We start from the raw sequence: 18,297 nt of genomic DNA on the forward strand, positions 1-18,297 counted from the left end.
GGGCAGAAATTTTGAGCAAGGAAAGGTATCTCTCGTTTCAATGCTCTTATTTGTTTTATTTGTCTCCCTGGGCTGGGGTGTCTGGAGAATTTCCCTGCTGCTCTCAGCACTCACCTGTGTGACAGACCCCAAACAGCAGCTCCCAGCCTCCTGTACCCCTCGGAGTCTCCAAAGCTTGTGGGTCTTCCTCTTGGTTTCCTCAAAGCTCCAGCTCCTGGAATCACATGGCAACAAGCATCTGTCCCAGAAGTTTGGGAGCCTCCTGTCTTGTATTTCTGCAGGATTGGAGTGTGGAGATGACCTGCAGAGGGGACAGGTGCCTGTGGAGCTGCTGGGATGTGCCCAGGGCTGGGGACACGTCTCTCCCGCTGGGGACACGTCTCGCAGCTGGGGACAGACTGCACAGTGAGAACACTGATCTTCCAGTCTCAGGAAAAGCTACAGCTCCCACCAATCATTTTTATACCCGCTAAACAAAACCTGACAATCAGGATTTATGGCTTATAATATTAAGTGAAGTTTAATTTAGACCATCTATAAAAGTCCCATTCCAGAGTGTTTCCCAAAGATCCTCGACACTTTAAAATAAAGAGGACAAATACTGAAGTGCTCTCAGAATGTTATGGGACAATTTCCTTTTATGTTGCCGTTCAGCGATGTTTTCTCTCTGGCTGGAACCCAACGTTTCAATGAATTTTTCAGGCTCTATCAGGCTCTTTCCCTCCCGAGCTTCCAACTGATGCTCAGTCAAACGAGCTGGCATTGGCAGGACAGCATCCAGCACTCAGCATTCCCTGGAAGCCCCTGCTCATCCCAGCTCATTCAGCTGAGCACGTGTGACATGCAACACAGGTAAGGGACCCCTCGGGGCTGCTCCTGATGCCCCCTCCCCACCTGCTGGGACAAAGGGGTGACCCTCAGACCCAGCTCCCTGCAGGCACTGCTGCAGGGTCAGTGCTGACCCCCAGAGGATGGATTCCATTATTTTGTTCTGGATGTTTCCTTGCAGGTTGAGGGTTAGAGAGAAGCAGGATGGGTTCCTGGGTGTTGGTGGCTGGTGAGGCCGTGCCCATCCCAGCTCTGGGTGCCAGGAGCTCTTTGGGCTGCTCCTTGGATCGACAGAAAGCAGAGTATGATCTGCTGGAGGCAGAGCTGGAAATGGCACAGCGGTGACGAAGAGCATTGCTATGGAAACTCCATCAGTTACAGTCCTCTGGCTCAATCTGCTCCTGGAACCAGCCAGGCTGGGAGGAGAGGTAGGGAAAAAATAGAGCTGGGAAGAGTGAGACATGAACTCACCTGGAGACAGCGAGGGCACCAGGCTGAGCAGATCCACCACTGCAGATGGGAGCTCTCGTTAGGAAGCGCCGCTTCAAAAATCAGCAGAATTTTAATTAGGTATTGACATGCTTTATTCCTAATGACGAAGAGCCTGACAGCCGTGACAGGTGCCGTTAATTACGGCTTCTCCCAGCACTGGGAGCGGCACCCGCAGTCCTGGCAGGTGCTGGGGGTCTCACATCCAACCCCCTGGGGGCCTTGGAGTGGGGTCTGGTGTGACTGTGTCCATCAGGGTGAACCCACAGCTGTGGGATTTGCAGGTGGTTCAGCTCACCAGTGACCCCAGTGTGAGAGCAGGAGCTGTTCCCCAGTTCAACCCTCTGCCCCACGGTGAGCAGAGCAGAGAGAGTTCCTGGTAGTAAGGAATGTTTCTTAAGTTTGCTATTCAACCCCAAATATCAGGGATGAGATCTTTGGGATGGATGTTTGTAGAGCTCTTGGCGCTTTCCAACCTGAGCTCCCCACACTGCAGGGAATCCCTTGCAGGATCAAGGATCCAGTTTGCTGCTGGAGAGGCAAACCATGGTGAGCATCCCTCCAGGACCCACTGGGCTTGTTGCCAGAGCAAATTGGCAAGAACTTCTTGGTGCCACTGCCTTTGGTTTTACAGAGGCACAAGAGCCCGTTCCTGAGCTGGAGCCTGAAGCTGCAGGCGAGCAGACGGGGCAGGGAACTCAAGGTAGGTTTGCTTGTTCATCTCTCAGTGTAGTGAACTGGTGCTTCTAAAACACCCCGGAAATGATGGTAAATGTGTTTTAAAATTTTGTGACAGTGCATGCACAAATCACCAATTAAAGGCTCCCTAAGTGCCCATTAACATGATAAGTCGTAACAGCTCCAAAAGAGACATTATTGTTTATCACGTCAGCGACCCGTGGATTAAGGACTCCCCAAGTACACATTGACAGGGGGAGCGGAACATCTCTGGAGCTGTTCCTGCTCTGCTGCGCTCGGCTGTGGAGAATGGCAGCGCTCAGGAGCCAGGGCAGCACCCAGCCCTGCCAGCACCCAGCCCTGCTCAACACCCAGCCCTGCTCTGCCAGGAGGTTCTGGCTGCCACAGCTCCACCATCCCTCCACCCCACTTTAAAACAGCCCTTAGAATTAAATTCTCATTAATCTCCTCATCCCACACATCCCCATCCTTCCTCGTCAACCTGCAGCAGTCTGAGCAGGAATATGATGTGTTTTGGAGCTGCTGACAATCACTGCACCCACTGTTTTCTAACAGAGGGGTTTTTTACTCTTTTATTTGCAAATAGCAGCAGTTTGTGCTTCAAATTCTTCGCTTTGAATCAAAAGGCACATTTTCTTTTTTTTCCAAAGCCAAAATATTACAGCCAAAAATGGAATCGTTCTGCAGGGGCTGTGCTGTCGGGGAGATTTGTGGGAGCTGTAGTCCCTCAGTTGTGTTCCCAGCACAGTGTGGCTCAGCCCTGGGACACGGCACCACCGAGTCCCCCATGTCCCAGTGGGGGCTCCCACTCTTCCCTTCACCCAGGAGCAAAGGTGTCCATTCCCAGCTGTTTGCTCCCACTCTGCTCCCAGCTCCTTGGCCAAGGCTGTGTGGGACGAGGAAGAACAAGACCCTTCACCAGCACCATTTTCAGGGATCCTGGCATGCCCAGGGGGCTCAGGGTGATGGCACAGGGCTCTCCCTGGGAGCAGAGGCAGCTGCCAGGAGGGTCCCCATCCCCAGACAGGGACACATGGACATTGTGGAGCCCCCACAAGTGGCGCCTTCCCATGAGGACCCCCCTGGCTCTGCCTTTGCCCAGGGGCAGGAGCAGAGCCCGTGCTGTGCTGAGCAGGGCAATCCCTGCTCAGTGTGATCATGTCTCTTAATTTCCAGCCACCCTCATTCCAAGGCAGCCCAGATAATTATACACAATACACAATTTGTGCAGGGAGCGCCAATTCCCAGGCCTATAAACATCCCATTTCCCATTCTAGCTGCACTGACAGAGTTGTATGGTTCAATTTTTACTGAAGCCCTCATACACTGTCTGGTCCCATGAAGAGCTCTTGGCTTTAGTCTGCTCATCCCAATTATTGTCTCAGGACCTCAAGTCAGGCAGGATTCAGGCTGAATTCCCCAAATCTCTCCATTAAACAGAACTCATCTTGTTAGAACCTATTTATTCAAGATGCAAATGACAGGCTCCCTCCCCAATTGGAATCATTTTCATTCAGAGCCAAATAACACACTGTAGTCTTCCTGGCATGAAGTGGTGAGCTATTAAAAACGGGAAGGAAATACAGTCAGGCGACTCCATTCCTCGCTTCAGGCCTTCTTCATCAATATTTCACTTAGGGAGCCACAGCTCCATTTTAACAGGAGTCTCCCATCAGCCAGATGGCAGCCAGGAATGCCGTGGCACCTGTTGGACTGGATGCATGGGTGGGCAAAGCAGATCTCTGCCTCTGTGTCCCTGGCACCAGCTGAGCTTGGTGTCCAACAGCTCCTTGCTCCAAAATGCTGCTGCCCGCTGGTGCTTCCCAGGAAAGGAGAATCAGGAGCTCACTGGAGGATGCTCTAGGTGGAGTGGGTGCTCCCTGCTCTGTCAAACACCCAGGCATGGCTCGAACTTGGAAAAAGCACCAAGGAGCAGTCTGAGCCCCTAGGGGTTGCACTCAGTTTTGCCTGGATTCCCCAAGGATTACAGCACTGTACCCACCTGTGGCTGAATGAGAGCAGAGCTGAGCAGCAGGGAGCAGGCAGGACAGGCAGGGCCACTCAGCCCAGGGATGGCATTTCCCTGCTCCTGGCTCCCAATTGCTGCTCCCACCATCCCCACAGCCCCGGCGAGGCTCCGGGGAAGGCAAGGCTCGGGAGATAGCAGGCTCCGTTACAAAGGGAGAGGAGCCTGTTATGTGATCCGAGAGCTACAGGAGCAGAGATGAATAACGAGTCTACAGCACATCCACTTGTTTTCCTCAACAGTCAGACTTGGCTTCTTTCCCTGGGATCGCACACCAACAAAGCTGTATTTGAGACTCCCCCGAGTGTTCCGTAACCATGCCAATGTGTTCGCCCCTTCCTCCCGGCGCGCTGCCGGTACCGTGCAATTACACCTGACACCGTGTATTTAGTGGGCTTCACTCGCATCAAACCCTGCGCCGGGCTCTGTGTGAGCCAGGGGATGCCTCCAGCTTCCCAGCCGTGCCAAAATCTCACCCGCGAGCCCGCGCATGTCACCCGTGCAGGTGTGCGGGGACATCCCCGGGGCAGGTAACCAGGGGTGGCGGGGCTGCAGGACAGGCAGGATGGGCTGTGGCACATGGCATGGCACAGCCTGGCAGCCAAAGTCCCCTCCGGCCGGCCCCGTGCGAGGAGAGCCCGGCTCGGGACGGTGGGAGCGGAGCTGAGCCGGCTGCTGCCTGCGCGGAGCAGATGAGTAATCAAAACTCATCCCCGGCTCTGGTGCCAGGATGGGAACGGGAATAGGAAACACATAACGAAGCCATTCATATGCTAACGACAGCAGGAGGCTGTGAGGAACCACTCCGCCTGTCCTGGCTGCAGCCTTGGGATCCTTCCCAAACATTCTCGTCCCTCCCTGGGTTTATCTGGCTTGCAGAGATGCTGGGCATCCCTCTTCTCTGGCTAAACCAAGAGAACCCCCAAAGCTGGGCCCCAAAAGCATCAACATTATCCTCCTCATCCCTGGAAGGATATAAATGCCATATTTATAAATACCATATATATATATGCCATATAATAAAATGCCATATTCGGGAGATTGGAGCTGGCGAGGAGCTTTGGGGTCGGGGTGTGTGGAGAGGGTTTGAGGTCAGGGAGTGAGGGGGAGGATTTCCTGTGCTGGTTCCCACCCCCAGGGGCTGCAGAGCGGTGCCACCGTGCCCCGAGGTTTTCTCTGGTAGCAGCCACTCCTTTCTTGCGGTCGCGGTCCCTCCTGTCCCTGCTGAGTGTCCCCAGCCGGGAGCTCCTCAGGATTATTTATAGAAAGTTAACAAGGATCTGCAGGGCAACTGTGAAGTAACAGGAGCTCTTACAGGTTTATTTTACTGAACTATTTTAACATTAAATCAGCAATTTCTCTGTCAGTACTTCGGAGATGTTTCTGTCCTGTCAGTGAATTTTAGTGGGGACGGAGCAGGGCTGAGTGCTGGGTCCTGCACCTCAAAAAAAGACTACAAATTAGCAATTAATGTCATTATCAGCACCCTCATGGTCTCCCACTGTCCCACAGGCACCACCTCGAACCACAGCCCAACCCCCAGAGCCCGGAACACCAGGCTGGGATCTTGGGGACAAGGAGGTGGGACCCAGGGCCTGTGCCCAGCCCTGACACTGAATAACCAAATTCTGCAGCTCCAAGGGGCTTGTCCTGCCTCCCCTCGGTGTGCTGGCTGCTCTCACTTACAGCAGAGATACCGGGTTGAGTCCCTGAATGAATATGGGGTGTTAGAGACAATAAACACATTTTAAATCCAGGGATGCAGTGTCAGCTGAGCCATTTCCCCTCGGTGAAAGGAGCTGGGAACAGGAGCAGCAGAGCCACCACGATCCTATTTCACACTTCCCACGGCATCTGCAGCACCATCAGCACCATCCAAAAAGCAACAATACACAGTTTATGAGCACCTGAAGTGCCTGTTGTACCTGTATTTACTCCATTAGGTTGTGTCACATCGCATTTGAACAGGAGGCTTCGAGGCTCGGGCTGCTCTCACACTGCAGGAGGCAGGAGGAATCCTCCCAGGTGAGGGAAGGATCCCACACAGATTCCTCACCATGGCAATTCCAAAGGAAATTGGGACACTGGCAGCATGGGTGGGCAGCACCTGCAGACGGGAACAGGCACAGAATGCAGCATCCGTGGTGGAAAAGGTCCCAAATCCCTCTGTAAGCTTGATAGGAGCAGACAAAATACAGTAGAATGAGATGGAAAGGGGGTAAATAATGAGTATTCTGAAAAAAACCCAGATATATAGGTAGACAGAGAGACAGATGGATAATTAAATGGAGAGAGATGGATAAATAGAAAGATAAATATGGGTAGATAAATAGGTGTGTAAATGTGTGTGAATGTATATTACAGAGGTACATGAGAAGATTTCCACAGTCTGTTTTCCCTTCCACCTTCTTGTGCCCCCTCAGAATTCCCATTTCCCTTACAATTCCTCAATTGCACTGGTTCTGGAATGGTGGCCAGGCAGGAAGGGGTGGCACTGCCACACCAGTGTCACTGTGGGTTAGTGTCCCTGCGTGGCAGAGGGAAGAGGGAACACATTCATCAGCACCACCAGGGTTAGGGGTGACAGTGACAATTGTTACAGACAGTAATTTCTAAATTTTAACCACAGATAGAGGGGAAAAAAAGCACTTTCTAATTAGCACAGGCACAGCTCCACAGAAACTTTGGGGCAATTCTGTCTGTCTTCTGCTTTGGTGACTTCAGGAGAACATGAACCATCCAATTATCCAATCATTTCTACACCACACGAGTAGCAGCTAAGAAAGGGGAAAGGTCAGCACATTCCAGAGAGCGGGACTAAAACGCCTTCATTTTCTCTAATATCTGTCTGTTTAATTACTGGAACAATTGTTTGAACATTTTAATATATTAATTTAGCAGGAGGATAATTGTATGATTACAAATTCACTTCTAATTGTGTGATTACAAATTCACATGGGCCGTGATCAAGTGAAAAGTTGGAGCTTGCGCTGATGTGAAACCTGGAATTTGTAGGGGGAAAAAAAAAGGAAGAGAGGTGTGTTTGGCTTCCTATTTCTTGCTTGGGGTGGGAAAATGCTTTGGGAATTGTGTGCTGAGTAATGCCAGGAGGGTGCTGGTGCCACTCCCTGTGGGGTTTGGGGTCCTGGAAGGGGTGTGAAACACCAGGACTGACCTGGGGGAGAAGCAGCCATGAAAGCAAAAGGATTCAGGAATTCCTGAGGGAGCTCCTCTGTGCTGTTTGATCCCCATGCTCCTGGGAAGGGCTTGGTTTGAGTATTTTATTTCTCCTGAAAAGGAGCCAGCAGAACATCAACCCACAGCACCTGGAGCTGGGCTTTTAACACAGCATTTCACATTTTGCTTGGAAAGGTCTATATTGATAATTGATTCATTTATAGTCACTGGAGCCAGGGGTCCCTGAGCTGCTGCAGCCCTCCAGCCCCCAGAGACCCCCAAATCCCCCAAGGGATCCCCCAGAAGGTTCTCAGGGGGTCCCAGGGAACTCCAGAGGCTGGGGTAGGGTGTGTCTGTGCACAGCTCAGGTGGCATTTCTGCCACCACGAGCGAGGGAGAAAATTGGTCTGTGACAGCTCTTCATAGAAATGTCACTGAGTGTAAACACGGGGTGACCTTTGCTGCTCCCCCGGCTCCTCGGGGAGCCGCCAGCAAATTCAATAACGCGGCCACCGGGTCCTAAACGATGTCACCTCCCCTTTTAAGTAAATTACTATCAAATCCACCTGGCCTGGTGCCTTTGGCGGCTGTCACACGAGGCACCTCTGCCCTCCAGGCTGTTTGCAGACACCTCCACAGCCCCTCCTGTCCCCAGGGTGTCCCCACAGTGCCACCACTGCCCCCTGCCACACCCCGCCTGGGTGATGTGGGTCAGGGCTCAGGCAGGGCAGGGGTTCCTCTGCTAAAGGACACAGTGAGATCCCTGCCCCCACATCCCCTGGGACATGCTTGTCCCTGCTGGCTGCTGGCAGCGCTCCTCGTGCTGATGCGATTTTCAATTACCAGAGAAGTTCCCAGATTTCTGCCTTTGTCCAGTATCTTCCAAAGTATCTCATTCCAGACAACAATTCTATAATCCAACCGTGACAGGACAATCAGTCACACTCTAAATTAAGCATCTCAAATAAGGATTTATTAGAATTAATCAGACAATTAATGTATGGCCATTAAATAGAGTTTATTAAAATACATCTAAGTGTATTAACTATTTAATAGGAAAGATATTGGTTACAAAGTTGGCAAAAAGCTTTCTAGGTGCCCCCTCTCTCCCAGATTCTGGTGGGCAGCACCAGGAGAAGGAGAAGGAGAAGGAGAAGGAGAAGGAGAAGGAAGTCCAGCACTCGAGTCCTTCCTGAGCCCCCTGGTGCTGCCCAGACCGGAGCAGTTTATCCCAGTCCCAGCTCCACGTCTGCTGCTGTCACTGCCTTTCTCTTCCCCCTCTCCTCTGAAGTGCCTCCATCACCTCGAGTGCCATCTCCAGCCACTCCAGATCATCCCATTTATCCTTTGCACTTGTGCAGAGCTTTACACTTGCAAAGCAGCCCTTAACTAATTAATCAGATGTTAATGATTCCTCCAAGGTGCAGCAGAGCAGACAGCTATCAATCCTCGCCTCTCCCTCTGCATCTCCCCCGCCTCCACAATTAGATTCCAGCCGATTTTCCTCCTACTTTGCTCTGTTTTCCCTGTGGCCTCTGTTCTGGGGAAGGACGGTGCAGCAGCATCCATCAGCCCCGTGCTCATTACTGCACACTGAGCCGGGCTTGGCCGCCTCTCCTGCCGGTAATTCCAGCCTGGGAGTGTGGGAAGGCCAGGCAGGGAGAAAGCACGGCCAGGCTGCAGAGATTTGGGTTATTCTGGAGAAGCTGAAGCTGTTCTCAGAGAAATGACATGTCCTAGAGCCATCCCACATTTCCCTTGGTGGCCCAGGAGGGAGGTGACATCTCCCAGGTGCTCCCAGGTGCGCTCCCAGCGCTGTCAGGTCCTGGGGAAGGGAGGTGGGTGATGGGGATCCTGCTTGGGAAGGGAGAAGGGGAAGGGCTGGGGGCTGCTCCCTCTCTCCTGGCAGTGCCTGTGTCCCCTCTGCAAACAGAGCTGACCTTCAGGAGAACAAAACTCCCCGTTCCCCCAGCGGGATGTGGCTCCTGCTGTCCCAAACCAAGCAGACACAGATCCTGTGGGATGAGGAAAGCTGCAGAACTGAGCTGGCAGCTTTTGGGGACCTCCACCTCCTCCAGAAACCCAGCATGGGATCAGGGAAAGCTCCTGGCTCTGTTCAGTGTGTCACAGATCCGACCCACGGGGCTCTGCACTCCCCTTCCCCAAAGGAGCAGCGGGGAGGGGAGCAAGGGGAAAAGGGCAAAGCAAAAATACGGATTTTTATGATATGCAAAAATATTCCAAGACAATGCAAATGAAGCAATTTAGCCTTGCAGGCATTCCTCTGCGCACCATTATTAAAAGTTCCCAGTCTGGAATTGCCATTTCTAATCACAAGTGGGATCCGAGGCAGGCAGAGCAGAGCTGGGGCTGGGCAGATGTGAGGAATGCAGGCCAGGGCTGGAACCTGCTGTGCCCGTGCTCTGGGGGGCACAAAGCCCCCAGGAACATCAGCACTGTGCCCAGGGGTCCATGGCAGGGACAGAGGGGCAGGATGGGGCCCATGGAGAAATGAGTTTGAGTTTATTGAGCTCCCAGGGCAAGCACAACTCAGGGACAGAGGGCTCCAGGTCCCCCCTCCTGCCGTGTGCACACCCCAGTGAGCCTCTCCCCCTGAACTGGGGAGCACTGGTGAGCTGGGGGAGCGTGGTCTGGGCAGAGGAGCGGGGGCACACGAGGGGTTCTGAGGGAGCACATGAAATCTTTAATTATAATTACAATAATGGCAGCTCCGTGAGCAGCTGGGTTCACCCCAGCAGTGGTGATAGAACTTGGCAGGGCTGATCAGAAGGAGCGGCAGATCCAATTAGGAATTAACGGTGCTGCAGCCACGGAGCAAACACCCCTCACCCAGGCACGGGCTGCTGCTGGGAAAGCCTCTCTCCTCCCCAAATTCCCGAGTGAGGCCCTCTCCCAGTGACAATGGCTGTGCCCCGGTGCTGGCAATGCTGGCACTTGCCCTGTGATGGCCCCTTGTACTTTGAGATACCTTGCTTGTGTGTATTGCAGTAATTTATTTAAGAACCTGGCTGTTTCTCTCAGTTTTGTTTCCAGGGAGGCTATTCCTGCTCTTTGTCTGAATTTTCTCTTTCTGAAAGCCAACTCTTTTCACTTGGCTTTTCTTCTTTTTTTCCCTCGGAGGAATTATGAATTTCATTCTTTCACAGCCATTCCCAAACAGCCTGCTGCCTTCACATTCCCAACTCATTCCTCTGCTGATTAGCACCAGATCCAGGAGAGTTTCCTCTCCATTTGTATTTATAGCTACACTTACAAATGGTTCGGTGCAGAGGAATTCGGCAGAGCCCTGTGAAATAACCTGGAATGGGAGGGTGAAAGGAGAGACAGAGGAAGCAGCTTTTGTTTGGCCAAAGAAAAGTCCGAGGGGAGAGGAGAGGACGGACTTGGAAATGCAAAAGGCAGCTGAAGAAGAAAGTCACGCACTGCTGGCTCCTGTGGGGAAGAAAGGGAATTTGGGCTTTGTGTGGAGGATAAAGAGGCTTTTCAGGCCAGGAAGGACGAGCAGCTGTCGGGAAAGGCTCAATCCCTGTTTACCTCCAGCCCCTGGGCTCCCCACGATGGGGGCTGGCCACGGCCACTGAGTGCCCTGGGCTTCCCAGGAGCCCTGCTGAGGACAGGAGCTCTGAAATCCCGGGATCCTGCCCCTTTTCACCCCCCTGTCCCTGCTCATCCCTGGCAGCTCCTGCCCAACGCCACCAAGGAGTCCTTCCCCATTCCATAAGGGACTAACCATGTCAGACTAATTAATAAGCAATGGAAGTGTAAACAATGGTGTCAAAGGGAATTTAATTATTGGCAATATAATATGATTTTGATTAATACAATTAGATTCTTTAATTGCATTAGTAAAACCAAAAACTAGCTGCGGGTCACTAATTTGATTGAAATTCCCAGCTAAATAAGCTCCAGTCCTTCTCTCCTCTCTGTGAGATGGGCCATGGGAAGGACCTGTGGCACAGGGACCCAACACAGGGGACACCCCCAGCTGCTCCCTGGCTCCCTGGCAGGGGCTGGCAGCCCTGGGACCATGCCTGGGGTGCAAGACCCTTCTCACCCATTTCCACCTGACCCCTGGCAGCCCAGCGTGGTCCTGCTGCTGCTCTGGGAGAGCAGTGTCCTCTCTGGGAAGATGGAGATGCTGCTGCTGGCCCTGTGAGTGCTGGGAAGAAGAGAGGCTCCCCAGATTTTTTGGATTTTGCATGGAAGAGTCAGAGAATGTTTGAATTTGTGGCGGTGCCAATTGTTCCTGTGCAGCAGAGCAGGCCCTGGGCTCCAGCCGCGTGCACAGCGTGCAGACACAGCTCAGCTGGCTGGGCAGCACTTCCAATTACTGGTGATCAAAATCTAATTATTGACTCTAATAGGAGCTGAATCTGGCCTGAAGAATCCAGGAACAATTATTCTGGGTTCCCGTTACATTAAACAGGAGCGACAGGACAGCTCCCTTTCCTTGTCGTGCAGAGATCAGAGCTGGGGAAAAGCTGAATAAAAACTTGGCCTGATGCATTTGGTTTTCTTCTTGGGAATGGGAGGAGTGGCAGATCTCAGCTCAGGGACACTCCAGGGGTTCATGGAATCCAGAATGGTTTGGGTTAGAAGGGAATTCTAAGCTCATCCAGTTGTTTCCCATTCCACTAGCCCAGGTTGCTCCAAGCCCCATCCAGCCTGGCCTTGGAAATTTCCAGGGATGCAGGGACAGCCACAGCTTCTCTGGGCACCCTCTGCCACCACCCTCACACAGAAGTTCCTCCCCACTGACCTGTTCTGATGTGATGTTGTCCTTGAGGCAATTAAAAAAAAATTAAGCTCAATAAAATAAAAGTTTGACTTTGCAGGAAGTTCTCTTGGAACTGACAATTTGCCAGAATAAGGAGGAACCTTTAAGGACAGTTTCCCACATTCCCACAGGAGTTTTTTCTCTTGTTATTTACATCAATATTGAAACCAACATGGAAATGATAAACCCACCCCTGTGTGTGCAGGAGCAAAACCCACTGTGCAGCTCAGGGATTCCTTTGCAGGGTCTGAGACCCAGGGGAACCTTCTCCATCCTGCTGGGGACACCAGGCTTGGCCTCCTGCCCTGCTGCCAGCTCAGAGCAGGGGCTGCTGCCGGCTCCTTCCTGAGATTTATCACTTGTGGAAGCGTGTGAGAATGGAGACAATTTTTCCAGCTGTGCATTATCCACCCGCTGGACTGTGACTGCTCTTTGTGAGCTGTGACGACGCCGCCTCCTATAAAAGCTGTATTTAGGATCCAGTTTAAAATTCACATTTTCTAGCACATAGAACATAACTGCTCCTTGGGAGCCGATTCAGCCATTAGCAGAGGGATATGCTGCTGGAGTTATTTTTGAAGGAACACATTTATTTAGAGGCTGTTTTGAGGAGGTGCCTCAGCTGGCCCAAGGCTTCTCACATCAGGAGATCCTGGGGGGACAAATATCCACATATATGGAAAAAATCCTTTCCTGGGAGGGTGGGGAGGCCCTGGCATAGGTTACCCAGAAAAGCCACATCCCTGGAAGTGTGCAGGGCCAGGTTGGGAAGCCCAGTGCTGGTGCCACCCCAACCCCCTCTCAGACAGGTGAGCAGCAAAAAGAGAGTATGTGCTCAAAAACAAAAGCATAAAGCCACTTTTTAGGACAAAATTTTCCTTTGTTTCTAGCAAAAAAAAAAAGCAGATTTATGGGTTAATAAACATCTACGATTGGCCTCTGAAAAAATACACTCAGGTAGACAGAAATTAGTCATTCAAATTAACTATAAATTAAGATCAGCCTAATTTACTTCCATTAAAATGGAAAAGCATATTATCTCTCATTCAAAGGAATTTGTATTTGATGCAAATAGGACAAATTCAGAAAGTTTGGAAATGTTCTCTGATTGTTCATTTGCATCGTTAACCGGCAGAGAATGGGCCTGTGATTTCAAAATGGGAGAACAGAAGGAACAATAATTAGTTATGTAAATAATGTGGCATTCTTGTTTATAATTAGTCCAAGAATAAAATAAAATTCACGCATGTCACAGGACTCATTTTCGTATGCAAATGAACAATCAAAATTATAAACGGTAATAATGCAGTTTGGGAGAACGTGGCATTTCTAATTTATTAGCCCAGGCAGAAGCCAGAGCTGATTCCAGTTGACGTTGGGAGATTTCAAAGGTACCTCCAGGATGGAAAAAACATCCAAAAAATGGAGAAAAATGAGAGAGAGCAGGAGGAAGCAGTGTGGGATCACCTGTTGGAGTTGCTCCTGAGGGAGAGCAGTGCAGAATTCCCTGTGGCTCTGGGAAGGGATGGAAATGCCTGCATGCTCCAGGGTCCTGCTCCTTAACAAAAAACTGGAGGGATGTGGGAATGCTTTAAAATTTCCTAAGATTACTATGATCTCTCTGGTTTTTTCCAGGAAAATGTGGTGGAGAAGGGAGCTGAGGCTGGAAAAGTTCCTGCTGGGGCCCAACATTCCACAGGCTGTCCCAGCACAGAGATGTCACAGAGAGGGTCACAGATCCATCACTGGGTATATCACTGGGAAAACCCTAAAAAAGCCACATTTCCACCTATTCCTGTCAATCTCATTTCAGTCCTTGCTGTGAATTTTGGCCCCAGTGTTCAACACCAACAGATTTCGGCAGTGACAGGAGCTTGGAATGTCTCTTCCTTTCTGTCCCATGTGGCTGGGACATGAGCATCACCCCCAATTTTTTTCCCTAACTCCCATCCAGGGTCCTCAGAACCCCTGGCAAGGACGTGGAGGAGCCTCTGCCCTCCCTGCCCATCCCTGGGAATGGCTCGAGCCAGGGGATCCTCAGGACAAGCCGAGCTCTAGGAATGTAAGGCATTAAATAACGGTATTAATTATTAATTATGGCTTATCTTGCTGCAGAGTGTGGAACAGGAGTCAGAATCTGCACCAGGGAGGACGGGACATCTCGGGAACAGGAATGCTCTGGCTGCTCTCTTAAAATATTCTCCCACCTCAGCTCGACACCGGAGCCGAGCGCTCTCAGCGGAGCGGCGCCGCCGAGCCGAGCGTGTTGGAGAATAAAAGCAAGGGAAGAACTTTAATTAAGGCTCCTCAGGCAGATGCTGCTGAGGGGATGTGGGGGATGCAGCTCAGACTTTTCCTGGCCAGGGCTGCTGGGGAAGGAAGGAGCTGTGTGGGAGGCACTGGGGGGAAGATCATCATCCTGCACGCCCAGAGGGACGGAGGGTGCAGCCAGCAAGGGTCCTGGTCACCCTGCAGGGCTGTGGAGGTCACTGCCATGGAACTGCCAGTGCTCCAGGAGAGCCAGGGCTTTGTCCAGCCTCTGGGTTATGGAGGGAATTCTCAAAGGAAGTACATCCAAAGTCAGGCTGGGATGCCCAGCATTCCTCTCCTCGGGGATCCCAAGGATCCTCTCTGTGTGACCCCAGGATATGGGCTGGGGGGTTTAACAGTGCTGGAGCCCTTCAGGACTCCCTGGGAACATCCCAGGGCTCCAGCCCTCTCCAAAAGGCACAGACACATCTCCCAGCAGCAGCAGAATCCCCAAATCCCAGCTCCAAGCCTTGCAAAGCGGGAACAAAGCCTGAGCGACTGTTTACTCACGTCACTGAGGCCCTCGGATGCCAAACCACCGAGTGAACCTTTCTGTCAATCCGACACTTTTAGGGTAATTTAACTTAATAACACCTTTGTCTGCACAAGCGTTTGTGTCTGAAGGGTTATTACCATCACAGTTATTTTAGGTGGGTTAATGGGATGGAGTAGATTTGAAATTGTCAGTGCAGCCACGCAGGCGGCTGCTCACAGTGTTTACCTTCCCAACCCTTCCCTTGCTTTACATACCTTCCCACCCTCACCTAAAAGTGCCGTCATAAATTATGAGCAATTTCCCCCCCAGGTCCTCATGCATCATTAATTCTTTGTTTAGAAGGAAAAAACAAACTGTCCAGGTCTTAATTGTTACTGCTTTGAGCAGAGCCTGAGCTCTGTGCGGGGCCTCTGGGGCGTGTCAGAATTTTTGGACTTCTTTTAGTTAATATTTAACTCATCACATCAGGGGGCTCACAGGAAAAGGGGGAGGAGGAAAGAAGTCCTCTTAAAAGGAGAAAGAAAAATTGTTGTGGGGAACAATCAAGAATTGGCCAAGGCAGCCTCAGAGCCCAGGTTTCCTCCTGCTCCTGAATAGAGAGATTTTAGGAATTAGGATTTTTTTCCCTGCAGGTGTGCAGGGAGCAGGAATGTGCAGCCCACTGCCCTTTGGGGAGGCTGCAGCTGCTGGGGCTCACACTGCAAAGGAGGGAATCCCTGGATTTGTTGGGAGCATCCTTCATCCCTGCTGCTGACAGTGCCAGCTCAGCACCAGAGCCAAGGCTGAGGATGCAGTGGCTGCCACCTCTGCATGGCATATGGCACCCCTGCATGGCATATGGCACCTCTGCATGGCAGCTGCCACTTCTGCATGGCATATGGCACCCCTGCTCAGCAGCTGGCACCCCTGCATGGCGTATGGCACCTCTGTGTGGCAGCTGCCACCCCTGCATGGCACATGGCAGCCCTGCTCAGCAGCTGGCACATCTGCACAGTGCTGGCACCTGTGTGTGGCATCTGTCCCCCCTGCCCAGCTCCTGCTGCAGCACACTGAGAGGGAGGGAGAGGAAAGGAGGACAGGGCTGTGCCCTTCTCCAGACCCTCCAGCTGGGCCCTGCCTCACTCCAAGCCCGGCACAAGCTCACACCTCCTGCCTTTCCCCTGCCTCGTGTCATTTTTGGGTGAGCATTACAGCAGGGCGGGCACTGAGCACTGTCCCATGCCAGGGCTGGCACCTTCCTTGTCACCTCACCGGGCCCCTCGGTGCCTCCCCGCCGCCCCTCGGGCCAGGTGACCTTGAGGTGGCTTTGCTCCTTGGCTCAGCTGCAGTCAGAAGATTAAATTCCGCTCCTGTCCTGGGAATGTGATGATAAAAAGTCCTTCCTAGACAGAATCCGGATAATGAACAGCTCCCCGGCTTCGCGCTGGAAGAGGGAGTGTGGAGTTATTACTGCATTAAAAAATCTCCAAAGTCAACTAAATTCACCCCAGACACGGAGGAGCAGAATTCCTCTTCATTCCGGCAGGTTGGAGCATCCAGCACCGTCAATAATGTTGTGCTAATTGCAGCTGGGCAGGAGCACGGGGGGCTTTGCTGGGGGGTGCAGGAACCAGCCCCGCTGCTCCCCCTCCTTCCCCCGTGCCCATCACTCCTCTGCTGAGGCTGGAGAGGGATTTGTTCTGTAGGAAAACGCTTCCAGTGCCCATGAAAAAATCCAATTCCATCAAAAATCCACGCTCCAAAGCACCAGGGGCGCACGGTGCTGAGCCACACTCATGTGGCAGCTCCGGAAGAAAATCCGGGATCTGCTCCCTTGCCTTGTGTCCCCAGGATGTCACTGAGCAGGGACAGGCCACTCAGCTGTGCTTTAAACACCCAGGACAAAGAAAGGCCAGGCCAGGAGAGAGAAAAGTGCCATAAACAAAGCTGTGGTGTCTCTGGCATTAGTCATATACCAACAGGGATGTGGGACATATATCTGGGCAGGATTCGGGATATCTGCTAATTTAAAAAGCCTCTGACTGCTGGAGAGTGTTAATTCACAGCGTGGTCCCCCCTGGGCAGAGCTCAGGGCAGGAAAGGATTTATTTACACCTCACAGAAGTTGTTCTTTTTGCAAAGGTTGTGCTTAATGGGAATTTTTCAGAAGAACTTGTTGAACAAAGAAGGAATTGAGCCTCTGGTGGAAAGTCTTTGGTTTTCCTCACTCTGTGTGCCTTTACTTAAGGCTGGAGCATCTCTCCACAGGCACACACAGCAACTTCCACTTCTTTCCCAGGTGTCACACAGCCCGAACTTTCTGTCACCAAAACATTCCCGTGGGCTCCCCTGAGCTCCAAGCCAGACTGCTTAGAGCAGACCAGTAAATTCCCACAGAATCCTAAATATTTTGGGCTGGGAGAGACCTTGAAAGCCATCTAGGGTGGTGTGAGCAGGATGTCCCAGCTCAGCCTGCTGGATTTTTCTCCGGGATACAGGAGCACCGCAGGAAGATGCCGGCTGCTCCCATCCCCTTCCTTCAAAGGCATCACCACGAAATTGCCGGAAAACAGCGCACGGCGCGGCCGTCAGCGGGACGGCTCTGACAGCGCGGAATAAAAGCAGAAATAGCAATTTCTCACTGCAGAGCCGCCCTGACACCTCGCTGACCTGCGAGCAGCGGGGACTCCGGCACACCGGCACAGCCCGGGTGTTTGCTGTTTGGGGCTGACACCGCTGATTAGAGCGGACAGGCGGGCAGGAGGATGAGCCCGAGCTCCGGCCGGCGCTGGGGCTGCCTCCTCCTGACCCCCAACCCGAGAGCTCCTGCCCTGCATCTGCGGCTAAATAAACCAAGTAAATCATCCTGGCAGATAGATAATTAAATAATTATCAGCCACTTAATAACAAGGAGTGGGTGTTCAGAATTAGCATATTAGACAGTGTCTTTAAGGGCTAATTGTTGCATTACATCAGAGTTACTCATTCATTATTCTTGTCATTTCGGGTGATAATTTGCACTTTAGGAGACAGAGACAATTTTAGCAGGCAATTAGAGACATGTCAGGCTTGGCCTAGTGAGTTACTGTCACAATTATTGCATTTTTTCCGGTGTCCTCATTTGCAGGAGTGTATTTAAGGGCAGTCTGGTAATTTCATGGTGAGGCAAAACAGGCACCGGCACCCGGGGAAGAGGCAGGGATGGAACAAACCCGGATTTCACAGCACTGGGGAGGGGGTTGGGGGGCTTGCAAAGGGACAAAACCTAAGGAAATGGGTGTTTCTGCACTGCTGATGGAAGCCTTTTATTTATTTTATTTAATTTATTTATTTTCTTTATTTTATTTATTTAGTTAATTTATTTTATTTATTTTATTTATTTATTTATTTTATTTGTTTAATTAATTTATTTATTTTATTAATTAATTTATTTATTTTATTTGTTTATTTATTTTATTCATTTATTAACCAGCTCCCTTTGGAGCCCAGTCCCAC

Source organism: Catharus ustulatus, chromosome 18 (genome assembly GCF_009819885.2).
Source record: "Catharus ustulatus isolate bCatUst1 chromosome 18, bCatUst1.pri.v2, whole genome shotgun sequence".
NCBI classification, from domain to species: Eukaryota; Metazoa; Chordata; class Aves; order Passeriformes; family Turdidae; genus Catharus; species Catharus ustulatus.